The 18,779-nt window shown below is 48.9% G+C and overlaps 1 pseudogene; it reads left to right on the forward strand.

Annotated features, from left to right (window-relative positions):
• The first annotated feature begins 4,430 nt into the window (after nt 1-4,430).
• On the forward strand, nt 4,431-6,331 carry LOC126932284 (endothelin-converting enzyme-like 1; annotated as a pseudogene).
• The last annotated feature ends 12,448 nt before the right edge of the window (nt 6,332-18,779 follow it).

Genomic DNA, 18,779 nt, shown 5'->3' on the forward strand with positions numbered 1-18,779 from the left:
CTTAATTTATAAAAAGTTCAAATAAGTTTTAAATATACAACAATACCAAATAAAGCAAAAACATGTTTTTACACATTTTAAATAATTTTTCTTATCAAAAATGCATCTTTTTTTGGTACACTTGGTCCACCGAATTGTATAGATTAATTAGAAATTTTAACTCTTAGCAACCTTAATTTCTAGTGAAAAACTAGGAAGCAAAAGAAAAAAACATTTTTTTCTTTTTTTTTTTTTTTTGAGTCGGAGTTTCACTCTTGTCACCCAGGCTGGAGGGCAATGGCGCACTCTCAGCTCGCTGCAACCTCCACCTCTCGGGTTCTAGTTATTCTCCTGCCTAAGCCTCTGCAGTAGCTGGGATTATGGGTACCCGCCACAACACCCAGCTAACTTTTGTATTTTTGGTAGAGACAGGGTTTCATCATGGTGGCCAACTGACCATCACGTATCACCGTTTTACAGATGAGAACCATTTATAATTTTAGAAACATCACTGTTTTATGTGTATCAGTACAACCGCAATATATTTGGTAGTTCTATAAAATTTTAAGAAGCCACAAACATACTTATATTTATGTTTGGCAATTTACGTTTTTGTGTTTTATCTTATTTGGAAATGATCCCTATATTTAATGAGTATCTGTCACTTAATGTAACATAACATGACTTTAAGAGTTCAAATTCTGGCTGGACGCAGTGGCTCTTGCCTGTAATTCCAACACTTTGGGAGGCCGAGGCGTGAAGATCAACTGAGGTCGGGAGTTCAAGATCAGCCTGACCAACATGGAGAAACCCCATCTCTACTAAAAATACAAAAATTAGCTGGGCGTGGTGGTGCATGCCTGTAATCCCAACTCAGGAGGCTGAGGCAGGAGAATCCCTTGACCCCAGGAGAACGAGGTTCCGGTGAGCCAAGATCATGCCATTGCACTCTAGCCTGGGCAACAAGAGCGAAACTCCATCTCAAAAAAAAACAGATTTCAAATTCTGACTGGGCGCGGTGGCTCACACCTGTAATCCCAGCACTTTAGGTGGCCAAGAGGGGAGGATTGCTTGAGACCAGGAGTTTGAGACCACCCTGGCCAACATGGTGAAACCCTGTCTCAACTAAAAATGCAAAAATTAGCTGTGCATGGTGGCACATACCTGTAGGCCCAGCTACTTGGGAGGCTGAGTCAGGAGAATTCCTTGAACCCAGAGACTGAGGTTGCGGTGAGCCAAGATCTCACTACTGCACTCCAACTTGGGCCACAGTGAGAGAATCTGCCAAAAAACAACCAACCAAACAAACAAAAAAATCTCAAATTCTATGAAAAGCTTATTTATAGACATTTATGCCATTTACATTAACCTAATTTATATTTTTAACAACTATATCCCCATTAGTTCTGAATACTGAGATATTACACAAAGCTAGTTCTCATTTTAGGTTATTTTCCTGTTTACGATTTTTGTAGCCTGTGACTCTCAGATGTTCACCTAAGAACCTTAAAGGTAAATAAATAGGTATTTTGCCAGTAACTTGTAAGATAGCTGTTTTCATTAAAGCAGCAATACTAAATTAGTTTTATTTATTAAAGAACTCCACAAACAAAGATCATTCTGTTTTTAGGTTGGGTTTAAAGTTTTATGACCTGGAAGCATCTAGCAGAGACACGTATAATCCTACCTGACCTGCAAACCCAGGGGAAAATGTACACTGCAAATGCTAAAGGTGCTCACGGCTGTAATCCCAGCACTCTGGGAGGCTGAGGTGGGTGGATCATTTGAGGCCAGGAGTTGGAGCCTCAACCTCCTGAGCTCAAGCAATCCTCCCACATCAGCCTCCTGATAGCTGGGACTACAGGTGGGTGCTGCCACACCCAGCTAATTTTTGTATTATTTGTAGAGGCGGGGTTTCATCGTGTTGCCCAGGCTGGTCTCCAGCTCCTTAGCTCAAGCCATCCTCTCACCTCAGTCTCCCAAAGTACAGGGATTACAGGCAGGAGCCACCTCGAGGGGCCGACCTTCACCATGTGTTATGTGTGTTTTTACATTTACTATGGTGCTAAACTATTTATGTTTATTTTTGCTGTGGGATGATCAGAAGATGTTCAGGAACAAGCAAGGAAAAAAAAAGAGCCAAATCACTTAAAGACATGGGAAACCACACCAAAATCAGAACGCTCACAAAATTTCAATCAAGGTGTGCACATCAAACATAATATTCAGCCAGGCAAGACTTGCCTCATGGACAGAACATAAATTATTTAGAACTCAAAGTCCTCAAACCAGAAGGGCACTTCTCTTTACACCAGAAAGTGCTTGCCAAAAGTAAAGAAGCAGAAGAAGAAAAAGAAAGAAAGAAGGAAGGGAGGAGGGAGGGAGGGGGAGGGAGGGAGGGAGAGAGAGAGAGAGAGAGAGGGGGAGAGAGAGAGAGAGAGAGAGAGAAAGAAAAAGGAACCCAACCTTTATACTCTCAGGAGGGATGCAAGGTATTTTGTTTAAGATTATAACCAAATCACATCCAGAATAAAGTAAAAAGGAACTGACCAAAGGGAGGGAGTCTGGGTACTTGAGGAGATTCACCAGAACAGAAAATCAACTCCTGGCAAGGGCAGTCTGCAGAGGGCTCAGTCAATGCTGCGTTAGATTCCAGGAGACTCTGATTCGCCCAAGCTGAATTCACTGCGGTCCCACTTCTGGCTCCACTATGTGACACTGCATAACAAATACAGAAAGACTCTAAAATAAAATGAACTTTCTTTGGAAATAGGTATTGCAACGGGAATAAGCAGGCCATAGGAAAGTACGTGTGAATTTAGGGAGGTGAAGGAAGACAAAGGTTTTAAAAGGAAAAGGGAGGAGGATCACAGGATTGTTTTGAGATACTTATCCTCGGCTACAAGGATCAAGGACATGAGTGGCACCAGTCTGAGGTTGGACAGGCAGTTGCTGGGCAGATGTCCTTGCAGAAGTATTTTTTGGTGAAAGGTTAGGAAGGCCTTTGCGCAAGGTGGAACTGGAGCCTGGACCACTGGCATCACCCACTCACCCACAGCCTCAGCTTCCCTTTTGGAGACACTGCAGGGGAGCCAAGGAGCTGAGCCTCGGACCCCTCTTTACTGGCAGTCTGTGCAGGGTGACCGTCAGAGGCTAAACCCATGTCACCTCTGATAGGCTGCGATTGCTGTGCTCTGGGTCAACTGTGCATTGGTACCATGGGGGCCGCACTCGCGGCCCCAGGCCTTCTTCTGGCAGGGTGCTCCGTTGCTCTCCCTGGGTCAGGAGCTGTTGGAAGAGAGCGAGGCCAACCAGAAGCCCAGACGCCCCGGGGAGAGCTGATCTGGACAGAGGTTCCCAGGAGGACAAGGAAGCTCCCTGGTGAAGGTGCGCAGGCGCTGTGCGGGCAGCCCAGGCACTCCATTAGCGCCCCCTTATCCTTTAGGAGGGGTCCTCTCCGGGCTCCAGCCCGGTGCTCCCGGGCTGTGGGCTGGGGCAGGACGGCCGCGAACTGCGTAGCTCCAGCCCCTTTCTAGCCGGCTGGTGGGCAGCTCGGCGTGGGGACGCGGGATCCGAAGGGACCCCTCCCGGGAGTATCCGCTGCCCTCACTGGTCCGGGACACGGCTGGACTGGCGGGAGGGCGGGCGGGCGGCTAGGCTGCAGAGAAGGGTGCTGGGAGACAGCGGCTGCCCACGCAGCTCTGTTCAGGCTCACGCTCTGGCTCCAAGGGGGCCCGCTGGGCCGGGTCCTGCTCAGGTGCGCACCTGCCCGGTAAATGGCGCCGAATCCAGGCAGCCTTCGCCACCATCGCCGCCGCTGCGCGGAGCCTCCCAGCTTCGTCTAAGTACTCTGGGCTGCAGCTCTGGCTGCGGTTGTGTCTGCGGCTCCCGAGCTCGGCTCTCGGGCTCCGGGAACTGCACCGCGCGGCTCCAGGAGTGAGTGGGGCGCATCCGAAGAGCTCATGCCCCGTGGGAGGTAAAACTTCACCCAAGTTTGGGTTCTGGGGAGAACCTATTGAAGTCAGGAGTGGCTCAGGTCGGGGACCCACACGGGAAGTGGGAGTGGGGGACGGACGGAGCCGGTCTCGGGTTCTCCATCAGGGCCCTCCAGGAGGTGCGTTGTGGATCCGCAACCGTGGGGCGTTGGCGCTCCCCTCTGGGGAAGGGGCGGGTGGGCCGTCGGGCCACCTAACAGGAGCCAGCGAGCGGGGTTGGAGCGGTCGATCCCGCGGACTTCCGCTAGGACAGAGTTTGTTTCCTTGGCTGCTTTGTGGAGCGTCTGTCTGGACCCAGCTGGGAGAGCTGAAAGTGCCGCAGAGAGGCACCCCGACCGCACCTCCTCACTCCAGCCTCCGCTCCTTCCCCATCACCCTACCCGGCCTTGGCTGGGGCAGGTCGTGGACAAGAAAGGCGAAGGGAAGAGCGACGGCCTTTTAATGAAGGCTCACTACATGCCAGGCCTCGTGCCCGGCGCCTCCTGCTTCCCATCAGGGCCATCCCAACCCTGCGGCTCGCAGGTGTGTGTAGGGAGGGGACAGGGGAGAAGAATTCACTGCACGTGGGGGTGGTGGCCCCGCCGAGCCCTCCTGATCCCTGGTTTCCGCAGTGCATGAGGTCCGCAGCTAGGGCCTCTGCACCTCGTGGTGCCCGGGAGCCCCGTCTGTCTGCTGCGCCTCCTGAACCCGCCTCTACCCTTCCCGCAGCTGCGGCTCCGGGGGCCACGCGGAGGCCCACGACGAGGCCAGCGGCCACGCGCATCCCGTAGCCCAGGTGGCCCAGGACTGCACCGCGGCGGCCTGGGCGCCATAGAGCCACCGTATTCGCTGATGGCGCACTACGATGAGGTCAAGTAAGTGAACAGTTGCGGCGCGTGGGGGCGCACGCGGGGCCTCCCTGCGCTCAGGCTTCCCTCGGGCGTAGCGCCACAGGGCCCAGGCTGAAGCGCTGGAGGTGGCGCGAGGTGAGCCTGCTGTCTGGTTGGTGTTCGCGGCCGGCCTCTGCGCCATCCTGGCGGCTGTGCTGGCGCTCAAGTACCTGGGACGGTCGCGGCGGGCGGCGGCGCCTGTCCCGAAGGCGCCTGTCCCGCGCGCGCCGCTCACTTCTTGGCCGCCAACCTGGACGCCAGCATCGACCCATGCCAGGACTTCTACTCTTTAGCTGGCGGCTGCTGGCTGTGGCGCCACGCCATCCCCGACGACAACCTCATCCATGGCACCATCGCGGCCATCGGCTAGCAAAATCAGGAGCGCCTGCGGCGCCTGCCGGCGCTGCCCAGCACTAGGTGCGCGCCGCCTTCTGCTCGTGCTTTGAGATGCGCGAGATCGAGCGACTGGGCCCGCGCCCCACGCTGGAGGTCATTGAGGACTGCGGGGGCTGGGACCTGGGCGGCGCGGCGGAGCGTCTGGGAGTCGCGGCGCGATGGGACCTCAACCGGCTGCTGTAAAAAGTGCAGGGCGTTTTACTGTGTTAGCCATGATGGTCTCAATATCCTGACCTCGTGATCTCCCCGCCTCGGCCTCCCAAAGTGCTGGGATTACAGGCGTGAGCCACCGTACCCGGCCACGGTGAAACTCCGTCTGTACTAAAAATACAAAAAATTAGCCGGGTATGGTAGCTGGCGCCTGTAGTCCCAGCTACTCGGGAGGCTGAGGCAGAAGAATGACGTGAACCTGGAGGGCGGACCTTGAAGTGAGCCCAGACCGCGGCACTGCACTCCAGCCTAGGCGACAGAAAGAGACTCCGTCTCAAAAAAAAAAAAAAAAAGTGCAGGGCGTGTACAGCGCCGTCGCGCTCTTCTCGCTCACCGTCAGCCTGGATAACAGAACTCTCCGCGCTACGTCATCCGTGTGAGTGCGCCGCCTGAGCACCCCGCCACCCGCCGCGGACCCAGGGCGCAGTGGCCTTGCCCAGGGGTCCCTGAGCGCCAGAGGAGAGGAAGGGAAAGCAGGGGAGGGGAGAGGAGGGAAGCGCACAGCGGCAGAGGTAGGGAGGAGGGCGTAAGTAATTTCCCTGGGGTAACTTTGGTGTTTAGCCCAGCCGCAATTTCTCAGCCCTCTGGCAACCAGTGAGGGCCTCACCCTCACTCACCTGACCTTCAGCCCGCAGCTTCAGTACATGGTGATGATGGCGGCTACCTGGACTTCCTGCTCAAACTGGGTCCCTGGACAAGGACTATGAGGTGGGACTGTGTCCCTGCTTGTCCAACCTGACCACAGCCCCTCTGCTAATGGCACCTGGGAGGGCAGGTGGCCTGCATGGCCAGGTTGTGGCGCTGTCTGCTGGCAGCCCCCTCCTGGTGTGCGGCTGAGTGTTGCCCGTGCTCCCGCAGTTTGAAGTCCACAGCAAGACCTAATACAAGAACAACTTGAACAGCATCCGCTTCAGCATCCAGTGCTTAGTCAAGAAGACTGGGCAGGAAGTGGACAAGTCCACGGGGGTGCCTGACCCAGACCTTAGGGTCAGAGGAGGCTCACTGGGTGTGGGCGGACAGGTTGGTGGCCCAGCCCAGGGATGGCACAGAAGATGCACTGTCAGGAAATGGTTGTGGCTGGGCCACCAGGACAGCCTTCAAGGATGAGGAGGCTAGGATGTGAGAGTAGTGGTGGAGGAGGTGTGTGCCTCCCAGCTCACTCCACCTTCCTACAGAGATGCTCCCTCCACAGGTTCTCATTGCCTTCCATCTACCCAACAAGAACCAGATGGGAATGGAGTGTGTCTCTACACCCCTTGGATCTGAATGTGGGTGGGTTTCCCACTGACTACACCCTCCCTGTACTGCCATGACACTGCAGCCCAGGCTCCAAACCTGGCTTCAGCAGTCAAGTCATAACATACCCTGGCCAATGCATGCCCAGTGGCATCCCGGATGGCAAGTTTCTATCAAGAAGAACTTCAGCTGCTTCTTGGTGTTGGGGGTCTGGTGTGTGCCCTGGTAGCGAAGCAGGAAGCTCTGGTTGGATGGAGTCAGTAGGCCTGGGGCCTGCCTTAGGTCAGAGGGTGCAATTGAAAGTCCCACATAGTAAATCCCACACTAGGCATCTGAAGGCCCCTTTGGGAGGCTGGGATTTAGGGGGGCTTCCTCTAGGGGTGAAGCCCCTTTCAGAGCCAAAGAAAAAGTTACACAATTTGTTTCCATCTATTTTTTTTAGATGGAGTTTTGCACTGTTGCCCAGGCTGGAGTATAGTCATGCAGATGCTAACCAGGTAGGGATACCTGTTCTGGACCCAGGAGGGCCTAGGGCACCATCACATGCATCGTCAGCACCCAAGCTAGGAGAGGGGCCCAGCAGGGAACCTCCTTGAGTCCTCCCAAGAAGCTACAGGAAGCGTGCACCTCTCTCCTGCTCACGAGGCTTCCTGTGCCAATCACTGGATCTGTGCAGGGGCAGGGCCTTAAGGAGGCTCCAGGTCTTGTGGGGACTGAACCTGTGGTGCCCTCTGGGGTCTGTGCTCTGCAGGGAGTGAGACGCCCCTGCTCACAGGGAGTTGTGCAGCCTGAGTGGCCTGCCTTGGTCCAAGTAGTTTGGGACCAACCTCAACCTTGGGGTTTGGTTAAAAGGACTTTAGGCCCTCCTGAGTCCCTACTGTGTGCTGGGCTCACCACATGCCTTGCCATAGCCCTGGGCAGGGGGCGCCCCAAGACAGGAATGTGTACCTCTCCTGTTTAATAGTGAGTTCCATGCTGGTTCCTTCACCCTTCATGCAGGCACCCACCCTAGGTGGTTCTCGGGTGTCCTGGGGGAAGAAAATGGGGTGCCCCAGGCCAGGGGTTGACACAGTACCCCCTCCCACATACATCTTTCAGTGGACTGGGGAGCATTAGAGTTCAATGCAGCTGCCTAAGTGGATTGATGGATTATGTCGACGAAAAGAGACAAACTCTAAAATATTTGAAGAGATGTATTCTGAGCCAAATATGAGGGACCATAACCCCTGACACAGCTCTCAGGACATCCTGAGAACATATACCCAAGGTGGTTGGGGCGAGCTTGGTTTTACACATTTTAGAGACATGAGACATCAATCAAATACATTTGAGAGATACATTGGTTTGGTCCAGAATGGCTTCCAGGTTATAGGTAGATTTAAACTTTTTCTGATTGGCAACTGGTTGAGAGAGTTATTATCAATGGAAAGGAATATCGGGGTTATGGTAAGATGTTGTGTTGAGCAAAGTTTTCTCATGCAGATGAAGCCTCTAGGTAGCAGGCTTCAGAGAGAATAGACTGTCAATGTTTCTCATCACACTTAAGGTCTGTGCTGCTGTAATGCTGGAGGGGATGATGAGGCATGTTGGAACCCCCCTTCTCCTCAGGGCCTGAACCAGTCTTTGAGGTTAAATTTTAGAGTGCCCTGGCCAAGGAGGAAGGCCTTTCAGATGGCTGGAGGGCCTTAGAAGTTTATTTTTGCTTTACAATCGTATGATTTAGTTTTCACCAAACTCAACCTCCAAAATGACCAAGAGGCTCCCGGAAGATTCCTGCAAATAATCTGCAACTAACACCAAGAATCCAGAGCGGGTGACCCACAGCAGAAGGGCGAGCTGAGAATTCCTTACCACTCCTGGCAAAGCTCAGGTCACCTGGGGTACAGACGTGACCAGACGTTAGCCCCTGATATAAAAAATCAGCAAACAAAACTCTCTGAGTCCCCCCATTCTGTGGTTACTGCTGAAGCTTGCCTCGGGTGCCTTGTGCTTGAAGAATATATTGATCAGTACTGTGAAATCCTCATGGTTGTCAAGGCCTCTAAAACTAAGCTTCCAGAGCTGAAGAAAAAGTCACACAATTTGTTTCCATCTTTTTTTTTTTTTTTTTTTTTTTTTTTTTTTAGATGGAGTCTTGCTCTATTGCCCAGGCTGGAGTGCAGTGGTGGGTTCTCGGCTTGCTGCAATCTCTGCCTCCCAGGTTCAAGGGATTCTCCTGCCTCAGCCTCCCAAGTGCCTGAGATTACAGGCACCCGCCACCACGCTTGGCTAATTTTTGTATTTTTAATAGAGACTGGGTTTCTCCATGTTGGCCAGGCTGATCTCGAACTCCCGACCTCAGGTGATCTGCCTGCCTCCACCTTCCGAAGTGCTGAGATTACAGGCGTGATCCGCCGCACCAGACCTCATCAATGTTTAAAGTTATATGCAGTTCAACCCAGTATTTTTTGCTATTTTCCTAAGCAACGATACATGTTTGGAAAGCTGGTCTAAAGTTTCTTGCATGATAGCGTGAGACAAAATACACCTACCACTCAGCAGACACTTATTCTTTCTCCTGCAGGAAACGTAACAGAAACAGTGAACAGTAAATGATCTGTCGACAAACCGAAAGGCATTTCTTTGTCAGCAAACACCTTTGGGAGATGTAGAGAAAACACTGACCAAGATTGGAAGAAACTTGTGTTACAGCAAATTTACCCAGCGGGGGAGGTTTGCTTCACAGTGGGCTGAAAGCACACATGTTCCCAACATGGCTCAGCTGAAGGTATTTGCCAGGTGCTGTTCCAATAGGGTAATACACAAACCACTTCTTTCATTTTTTCTCATGTCCCACTAAAAGGTAGATATAGCAGACAAGATATATTGCCAACAGCAAATGCCTTTTTAAATAAAAACAATGCCATGAGGGAATGGCGGAAATGCAACCACAGATGGAACAGCTACTCCGAAAGGGCTTTTATAAAAAAAGGATTCTGGATACAAATCATCCTTACCCCCCACTCATTGGCTCATTCCCAGTCTAAATCAGCGCAGGAAAGAAGAAGCCTGGAGCGTACCTGGAATGTTGTAGAAGGCAGCGGAGTTGATTTTGTAAAGCTTAGGTGGCCACATAAGAGTAGAAACTTTGAGATGCGTGGTAAGGGGATTGGGTACGACCATGGAAACTTTTCAGCCACCTAGAATGAGTCACAAAGTACTGAAATCACTTGTCCTGAGTTCTTCCTCTCTTTCTTCCTAATTCTCACTCCCTCTTTCTTGAAGTCCAGTGTGCTAACATTGTTGGGGCTGAATAGAGCTGTCTATTTTAGGTGCATTGGGAAAAGACTGAAAATATAAAATGGGCCGAGGGTGGTGGCTCATGCCTGTAATCCCAGCACTTTGGGAGGCTGAGGCAGTCGGATCACCTGAGGTCAGGAGTTGGAGACCAACCTGACCAATATAGGGAAACCCGTCTCTACTGAAAATACAAATTAACCGGTCTTGGTGGCACAGGCCTGTAACCCCAGCTATTTGGGAGGCTGAGGCAGGAGAACCCCTTGAATCTGGAGGTGGAGGTTGCAGTGTGCTGAGATCGAGCCATTGCACTCCAGCCTGGTCAACAAGATCAAATCTCCTTCTCAAAAAAAAAAAAAAAAAAAGAAAATAGAACGAAACTGTTTTACCCAAAATTTTGGTTCACTGCCCTCATACGATCGCTGATTGGACTAATGACAATTTTTTGAGACTGAGTTTCACTATTGTCCAGGCTGGAATGCCATGGAACTATCTCACCTCACTGCAACTTCTGCCTCCTGGGTTCAAGTGATTCTTCTGCCTCCAGAGTAGCTGAGATTACAGATGCCTGCCATCACACCTGACTAATTTTTGAATATTTAGTAGAGACTGAGTTTCAACATCATGGCCAGGCTGGTCTTGAACTTCTGAACTCAGGTTATACGCCCACCTTGGCCTCCCAAAGTGCTGGGATTACAGGTGTGAGCCACAGTGCCTGGCCCTGAACAATCTTAAAGTTTAGCTTTGGGACTCTCCCATTTTCTCAGAAATCTGATTTGGATCCAACTGTGTTTTATACATCTGTGAGTCCGTATTACAGTGTTTTGCTGTCTCATGACTAAAATTCTAAAATGAAAGCTATAAGGTCTTATTTATATTTCTGTCTATGTATGTATGTTTTTGCATGTTGTATGTTGTGTCTCTAAGTTGAAATCTGGCATAGTCAGCCAGAAATCCCTTAAGGAATTCCATTCAGGGTGGCTGGACACGGTAGCTCATGCCTGTCATCCCAGCACCTGAGAGGCCAATGCAGGTGGATCAGCTGAGGTCAGGAGGTCAAGACCAGCCTGGGCCACATGGCAAAACCCTATTTTTACTAAAAATAAAAAAAAGTAGCAGGGACTGGTGGCATGTGCCTGTAATCCTAGCTACTCAGGAGGCTGAGGCAGGAGAATCGCTTGAACCCGTGGGTGCAGAGGCAGCTGTGAGCCGAGATCACTCCAGCCTGGGTGACAGAGCGAGACTGTGTCTCAAAAAAAAATAAATAAATAAATTAAACTTGTTAAAATATACAGTGAGCAGGGCATGTGAAGCATGCCTGTATTCCCAGCTACTCAGAGGAATGAGGCATGAGGATTACTTGAGACCAGCAATTTGAGGCCAGTCTGAGCAACACAGTAGGTCCCCATCTCTAAAAAAATATGTATATAGGCTGGATGTGGTGTCAGACATCTTTAGTCCTATCACTTTGCGAGGCCGAGGTGTGTGGATTGCTTGAGCTCAGGAATTCAAGACCAGCCTAAGCCACGTGGCAAAACTGCATCTCTACAAAAAAACAACAACAACAAAACTTAGCCGGGCCTTGGTGGCATGTGCCTGTAGTCCCAGCTACCTGGGAGGCTGAGGCGGGAGAATCACTTTAACTCCAGAAGTAGAGGCTGTAGTGAGCTGTGATTGCACCACTGCACTCCAGCCTGTGTGATGGAGTGAGACCCTTTCTCAAATATAGATATATATACATACACACAAATATACATATATACACGCACACACATATCTATGTATGTATATGTACACATGTGTAGACACATAAATACATGTATACATATGTAAATACATGTATACACATATACAAATATAGCATAGTAATGAACCCAGATACCTTTTAGTTCATGTGATTTAACTACATCTTTGATAAATAAGCTGATTTTAAATTTGTTGATAAAAATACAAATATATTTAGTATGTTCTTTTGTTTCTTTTTTTCTTTTCTTTTTTTTTTTTTGAGACGGAGTCTTGCTCTGTCCCCCTGGCTGGAGTGCAGTGGCACTATCTCGGCTCACTGCAAGCTCTGCCTCCCGGGATCATGCCATTCTCCTGCCTCAGCCTCCCGAGTAGCTGGGACTACAGGCACCCGCCACTACGCCCGGCTAGTTTTTTGTATTTTTAGTAGAGACGGGGTTTCACCATGTTAGCCATGATGGTCTCGATCTCCTGACCTTGTGATCCGCCCGCCTCGGCCTCCCAAAGTGCTGGGATTACAAGCGTGAGCCACCGCGCCCAGCCTTCTTTTTTTTTTTTTTTTAGGACAGAGTCTTGCTCTGTCACCCAGGCTGGAGTGAAGGGGTGCAATCTTGGCTCACTGCAACCTCCGCCTCCCAGATTCAAGTAATTTTCATGCCTCAGCCTCCTGAATAAATGGTACTACAGGCACGCCTCACCACCCCTGGCTAATTGTTGTGTATTTGTAATAGAGAATGGGTCTTGCCATGTAGGCCAGGCTGATCTCGAACTCCTGGCCTCAAGTGATCCACCCACCTCGGCCTCCCAGAGTGCTGGGATTACAGGCGTGAGCCACTGCGCACATCCATCTTTAGCATTTGCAGCGTACATTTTCCCCTGGGTTTGCGGGTCAGGTAGGATTATACATGTCTCTGCTAGATGCTTCCAGGTCATAAAACTTTAAACCCAACCTAAAAACAGAGTGATCTTTGCTTGTGGAGTTCTTTGATCAATAAAACTAATTTAGCATTTCTGCTTTAATGAAAACAACTCTTGTCTTACAAGTTACTGGCAAAATACCTATTTATTTAACTTTAAGGTTCTTAGGTGAACATCTGAGAGTCACAGGCTACAAAAATCGTAAACAGGAGAATAACCTAAAATTAGGATTAGCTTTGTGTAATATCGCAGTATTCAAAACTAATGGGGATATAGTTCTTAAAAATATAAGTTAGGTAAATGTACATGGCATACATGTCTATAAATAAGCTTTTCATAGAATTGGTTGTTATTGCTGTGTGTGTTTTGCTTTTGTGTTTTTTTAGGCAGATTCTCACACTGTTGCTTAGGCTGGAGTGTAATAGCACCTTCTTGACTCACTGCAACCTCTGCCTCTCAGGTTCAAGTGATTCTTGTGCCTCAGCCTCTCGAGTAGTTGGGATTACAGGCATGTGCCACCATGCCCAGCTAAATTTTGTATTTTTAGTAGAGACAGGATTTCACCATGTTGGCCAGGCTGATCTCCAGCTCCTGGTCTCGAGCAATCCTCCCCTCTTGGCCTTCCAAAGTGCTGGGACTACAGGAGTGAGCCACTGCCCGGTCAGAATTTGAAATCTTAAAGTCATGTTATATTACATTAAGTGACAGATACTCATTAAATATATGGGGCATTTCCAAATAAGGTAAAACACAAAAACATAAATTGCCAAACATAAATATAAGTGTGTTTTTGGCTTCTTAAAATTTTATAGAAGTACCAAATATATTGGGGTTGTACTGATATACATAAAATTATAAATGGTTCCCATCTGTAAAATACTGATTATAGGGATTACAGGCGTGAGCCACCACACTGGCCAAGATATGTCTTTTTTAATGGAATATTGCTCTGTTGCCCAGGTTGGAGTGCAGTGGAATGATCTCAGGTCACTGCACCCTCTGCCTCCCAGGTTCAAGCAATTCTTCTGTCTCAACCTCCCAAGGAGCTGAGATCACAGGCACGTGCCACCACGCCTGGCTGATTTCTGTATTTTTAGTAGAGACACGGTTTCAACATGTTGGCCAGGTTGGTCTCAAACTGCCTACCTCAAGCAATCCTCTAGCCTCAGCCTCCCAAAGGGCTGATATTACAGGTGTGAGCCACCGTGCCTGGCAATGAATATTTTTCTTTATATAAGCTCAGTTTTTCCTTAAGTTTATTAGAAACTTGTAGCTACTAAAAATAGAAGACTGCCATCTCCTGCCAGCAAACTGACTAAAAAGCAATATTATTACAATTTCCTTAGATGCTTTGAGTCTACAGCATGCTTTATTTTGTTAAAAGGGAGATGGCAAAGTTAGGGTGGTAGTGAAGACATCATAGAACCAACTGAGATTCTCTCCTTGACATTATCAGAAGGGATGGAAAAGATTAAAAAACTAATAACTTTCTCATTGTGAAGTCCAATGCTATTGTGAAGTCCAATGCTATTTAATGTCATGCCTAGATAGCAGCTAAAACATCCCCCACAGCACCTAACATCATCGGGAGTGGCACAGATTGGCAATATGTATATGACACATTTTAGAAAATGCTGGTTGAGATGAAAATGGGAAATGTAGCTGGAACAGACACATCTAATCTAAATGAAACTGCGAGCGTGTTCCTTCTTCTTTCCTTCTTTTTGAGATGTATCAAACATTTAAGCATAGTGCTTAAAACAGAAAGCTATGACCTAAAGAATAATTACAGAATTGAACACTGAAGAAACCACCACCCGGATCAAGAAATGGACTGTGACAGTGAGTGTGGTGGCTCACGCCTGTAATCCCAGCACTTTGGGAGGCCGAGGTGGGTAGATTGCCTGAGCTCAGGAGTTCGAGACCAGCCTGGGCAACACAGTACCCTGTCTCTACCAAAAATACAAAAAATTAGCTGGGCATGGTGGCATGTGCCTATAGTCCCAGCTACTCGGGAGTCTGAGGCAGGAGAATTGCTTGAACCCGGGAGGTGGAGGTTGAAGTGAGCCAAGATTGCACCACTGCACTCTAGCCTGAGTGAGAGCGAGACTCCATCTAAAAAAAAGGAAGAAATGGACTATGACCAGGATCTCCCCAGCCCACCCCATACCTTCCCCATTCATAACCCTATCTCTTCCTTTGTCACCAAAGGAAACTGAATTGTTGGGTTTGTTTGTTGGTTGGTTTTTGTTTTGTTTGTTTGTTTAGAGACAGAGTCTTGTTCTCCCACCCAGGCTGGAGTGCAGTGGCAGGATCGTAATTCACTGCAGCCTCACACTCTGGCTCAAGTGAGCCTCCCAACTCGGCCTTGAAAGTAGCTGGGAGTACAGGCATGTGCCACCACACAAAGCTAATGTTTAAATTTTTTCTAGAGATAGAATCTCCCTGTGTTGATCAGACTGGTTTCAAACCCCTGGGCTCAAGCAATCTTCTTTCTTACCTTGGCCTCCCAAAGTGCTGAGATTACAAGTATGAGTCACTGCACCTGGTCTCCCTGAATTTTTTGATACTCATTTCCTCTTCATAGTTTTATCCCTCATATAGTTTAGTTTTTCCCAGTTAAACTTTATATACATAAAAGATATGTTCCACCCTATGTATTCTTTTGTGATTTGCATCTTTTGTCCAGCTTTATGTCTGTGAGATTCATTTAATCTGTTGCCTGTTACAAAAGCCTGATTATATCCATTGCTGTATACTATTCTAATTGTGAAACTACTGACCTTTTATCTTTTCTGTTGTCAAGCAACATTTGGGGCTGTTTCAATGTCTGACTATTTAGACGATGCCACTTTGTACACGTTGGTGCTTTCCTCCTGAAACGTGTGCCAAGTTTCTCCAGGACACTTACCCAGGACAGAATTGCTGTCTCGTGGGATGTGCACAGCTGAACATTCAGAACGATGCTCCTATTGGTTCCTCCAGTTCCCTCCAGCTCCCTAGGGGTGGACTTTTAAATCTATGCCAACGTGGGATCTGGGATACCACCCCACCCAGTGTGGTCTCTTCTACATTGGTGGACACTTTTTCACACACGTTTATTGATATTTCTTCTTCTTTTTTTTCTTCTTTTGTGAGACAGGGTATCCCTATGTCACCTGGGCTGCAATACAGTGGCTCAAACATGGCTCACTGCAGCATCGAACTCCTGGGCTCAGGTGATTCTCCCGCCTCACCCTCTGGAGTAGCTGGGACGAAAGGCGTCCCAGGCACCACCACACCTGAGTAATTTTTTAATTTTTTGTAAAGACAGGGTCTCTCCATGTTGCCCAGCCTGGCCTCAAGGGATCCTCCTGCCTCAACCTCCCAAAGTGCTAGGATTACAGGCCTGAGTTAGGAAACCAGGGCAAACTGTAGCTGAGGATCGCTTAAGGTCATCATAAGAAGAGCGTTGAAAGAAACTTCCCACTACACAGCTATCAGAACGGCTAAAATAAAACATATGACAACACCAGATGCTGGCAAGTATGCTGAAAAATTCAATCCCTCAGCTTGCTGGTGGACACGTAATGGTACAGCCAATCTGCAAAACAAGCTGGCAGTTTCTCCAAAAACTACACATGCAACCGCCATACAGCCCTGGCCATTTATCCAAGAGGAATGAAAACATATGTTCACTAAAAAACCTACCCACGAATGCTCATCGCAGCTTTATTTATAAAAGCCAAAACTGAAAGCTTCCCAAACTTCCTTCAGCAGGTGGTTGGTTCCACCCTGTGAAATAGTGCTCAGCACTACGCAGGAGCCAGCTATGGCACACGCTTGGATGAAGTTCCAAGAAGTTATGTCGAATGAAAAAACACCCTTCCCAAGAGATCACACGTTGTTTGTTTGCATTTATGTAACTTAGTTGAAATGACAAAATTTTAGACATACAGGATGCAGAGCAGATTGCCAGGGATTAGGGACAGGGGAAGAGGTGGAGGAAAGAGGTGGCCTGGTTATAAAAGCGACCCCGTGGGGTTGGAGCACTTCAGTATCTCAACTATGGTGCTGTTACACAAACTTACTTGGGTGATAAAATTGTATACACACTCCCACACATATGCACATGAATACAGCGAACACTGGGGAAATCTGAATAATCACTGTAGATTATGCCATTGAGGGAGGCTAAGCAAAGTGCACAAGGCTTTTTTTTTTTTTTTTTTTTTTTTTTGTGAGACAGAGTTTCACTCTTGTTACCCAGGCTGGAGTGCAGTGGCACAATCTTGGCTCACTGCAACCTCCGCCTCCCAGGTTCAAGTGATTCTCCTTCCTCAACGTATGGAGTAGCTGGGATTACAGGCATGCGCTACCACACCCAGCTAATTTTGTATTTTTAGTAGAGATGGGATTTCTCCATGTTGGTCAGGCTGGTCTCAAACTCCTGACCTCAGGTGATCCGCCTGCCTCGACCTCCCAAAGTACTGAGATTACAAGCATAAGCCACTGCGCCCAGCTGGTATTTTTTTTTTTTTTTTTTTGAGACGGAGTTCTGCTCTGCAGCCAGGCTGGAGTGCAGTGGTGCTATCTTGGCTCACTGCAAGCTCCGCCTCCCGGGTTCATGCCATTCTCCTGCCTCAGCCTCCCGAGTAGCTGGGACTATTGGCGTCTGCCACCATGCCCAGCTAATTTTAATTTTTTTGTATTTTTAGTAGAGACGGGGTTTCACCATGTTAGCCAGGATGGTCTCGATCTTCTGACCTCGTGATCCAGCCACCTTGGCCTCCCAAAGTGCCGGGATTACAAGTGTGAGCCACCGTGCCCAGCCCGGTATTTCTTATGTTATTATTATTATTATTATTTTCTTTCTTTTTCTTTTTTTGAGATGTTTTCTCAGTCACCCAGGTTGGAGTGCAGTGTGCCATCTCAGCTCACTGCAACCTCTGCCCCCCAGGCTTAAGCCATCGTTGCACCTCAGCCTCAGGAGTAGCCGGTACCACAGGTGCACATCACAATACCTGGCTAATTTTTTGTATTATTTTTATATAGTTGGGATTTTGCCATGTTGCCAGGCTGATCTTGAACTCCTGAGCTCAGGCGATCCACCCACTTCGGCCTCCCAAAGTGCTGGGGTTACAGGCTTGAGCCACCACGCCCAGCCTTCTTGTATTATTTCTTACTACTACATGCGAATCTATAGTTTGTCAAAAATTCCAACTTAAACACGAAACTCTGCTGGGTGCAGTAGCTATTTCCTGTAATCCCAGCATTTTGTGAGGCTGAGGCGAGCGTATCGCCTGACTTCAGAAGTCTGAGACCAGTCTGGCGATGATGTTGAAGCCCTGTCTCTACTAAAAATACAAAAATTAGCCCAGTATGGTGGCCGGCTCCTGTAATCCCTTATACTCGAGAGACTGAGGTGGGAGAATCACATGAACCTGGCACGCGGAGGTAGCAGTGAGCCGAGATTGCGCCACTGTACTCCAGCCTGGGTGACAGAGCAAGACTCTCTCAAAAAAAATAAATAAAATAAAAATGAAAAAAAGCTGGCATGGTGGTACACACATGTAATCCCACCTACATGGGAGGCTGAGGCAGGAGAATCATTTGAACCTGGGAGGCAGAGGTTGCAGGGAGCCGAGATGGTGCCACAGCACTCCAACTTGGGTGACAAAGTGAAACACCATCTTAAAAAAAAAAAAAAACTCAGGATGGCTCCTGACTGGCTCTGACTTTGGAGTGAATCAATGAATTAATTAAGGGCCTGCCTGTTAGTGAGTCTCCTCTGACCTTTAGGCAAGAATATTTCTAAGCAAGATGAAGCAGGAGGTAGAGGGAACTAAGGGGGCAACAAGCAGGAGGTAGGAATGGTCCATGGAGGGTGACATCTTCCCTGAGAGCCCCAGGATGACCAGTGGGAAGCCAGGCAGGATGCAGACGGGAGGACCCGGGAAAGCTCGGCATGAGGGGAGGCCCTGGGCGTGGTGTGGAGTGGGGCAGGGCAGGCAGAGGCTGGGCAGCAGGTGAGGTCCCCTGGGTTCTGAGGGCCAAGCCTGGGGTTTGAGGTAAACAGGCCTGAGTGGAGAAGGGGCTGCTGTGGTTGGGCTGGGGTGGGTGGAGCTGGAGGAGTCTTTTCTTCTTGAACCAATTTTTGAATTGTGCTACATAACAT

The sequence above is a fragment of the Macaca thibetana genome, chromosome 12, assembly GCF_024542745.1.
Source record: "Macaca thibetana thibetana isolate TM-01 chromosome 12, ASM2454274v1, whole genome shotgun sequence".
NCBI lineage: Eukaryota > Metazoa > Chordata > Mammalia > Primates > Cercopithecidae > Macaca > Macaca thibetana.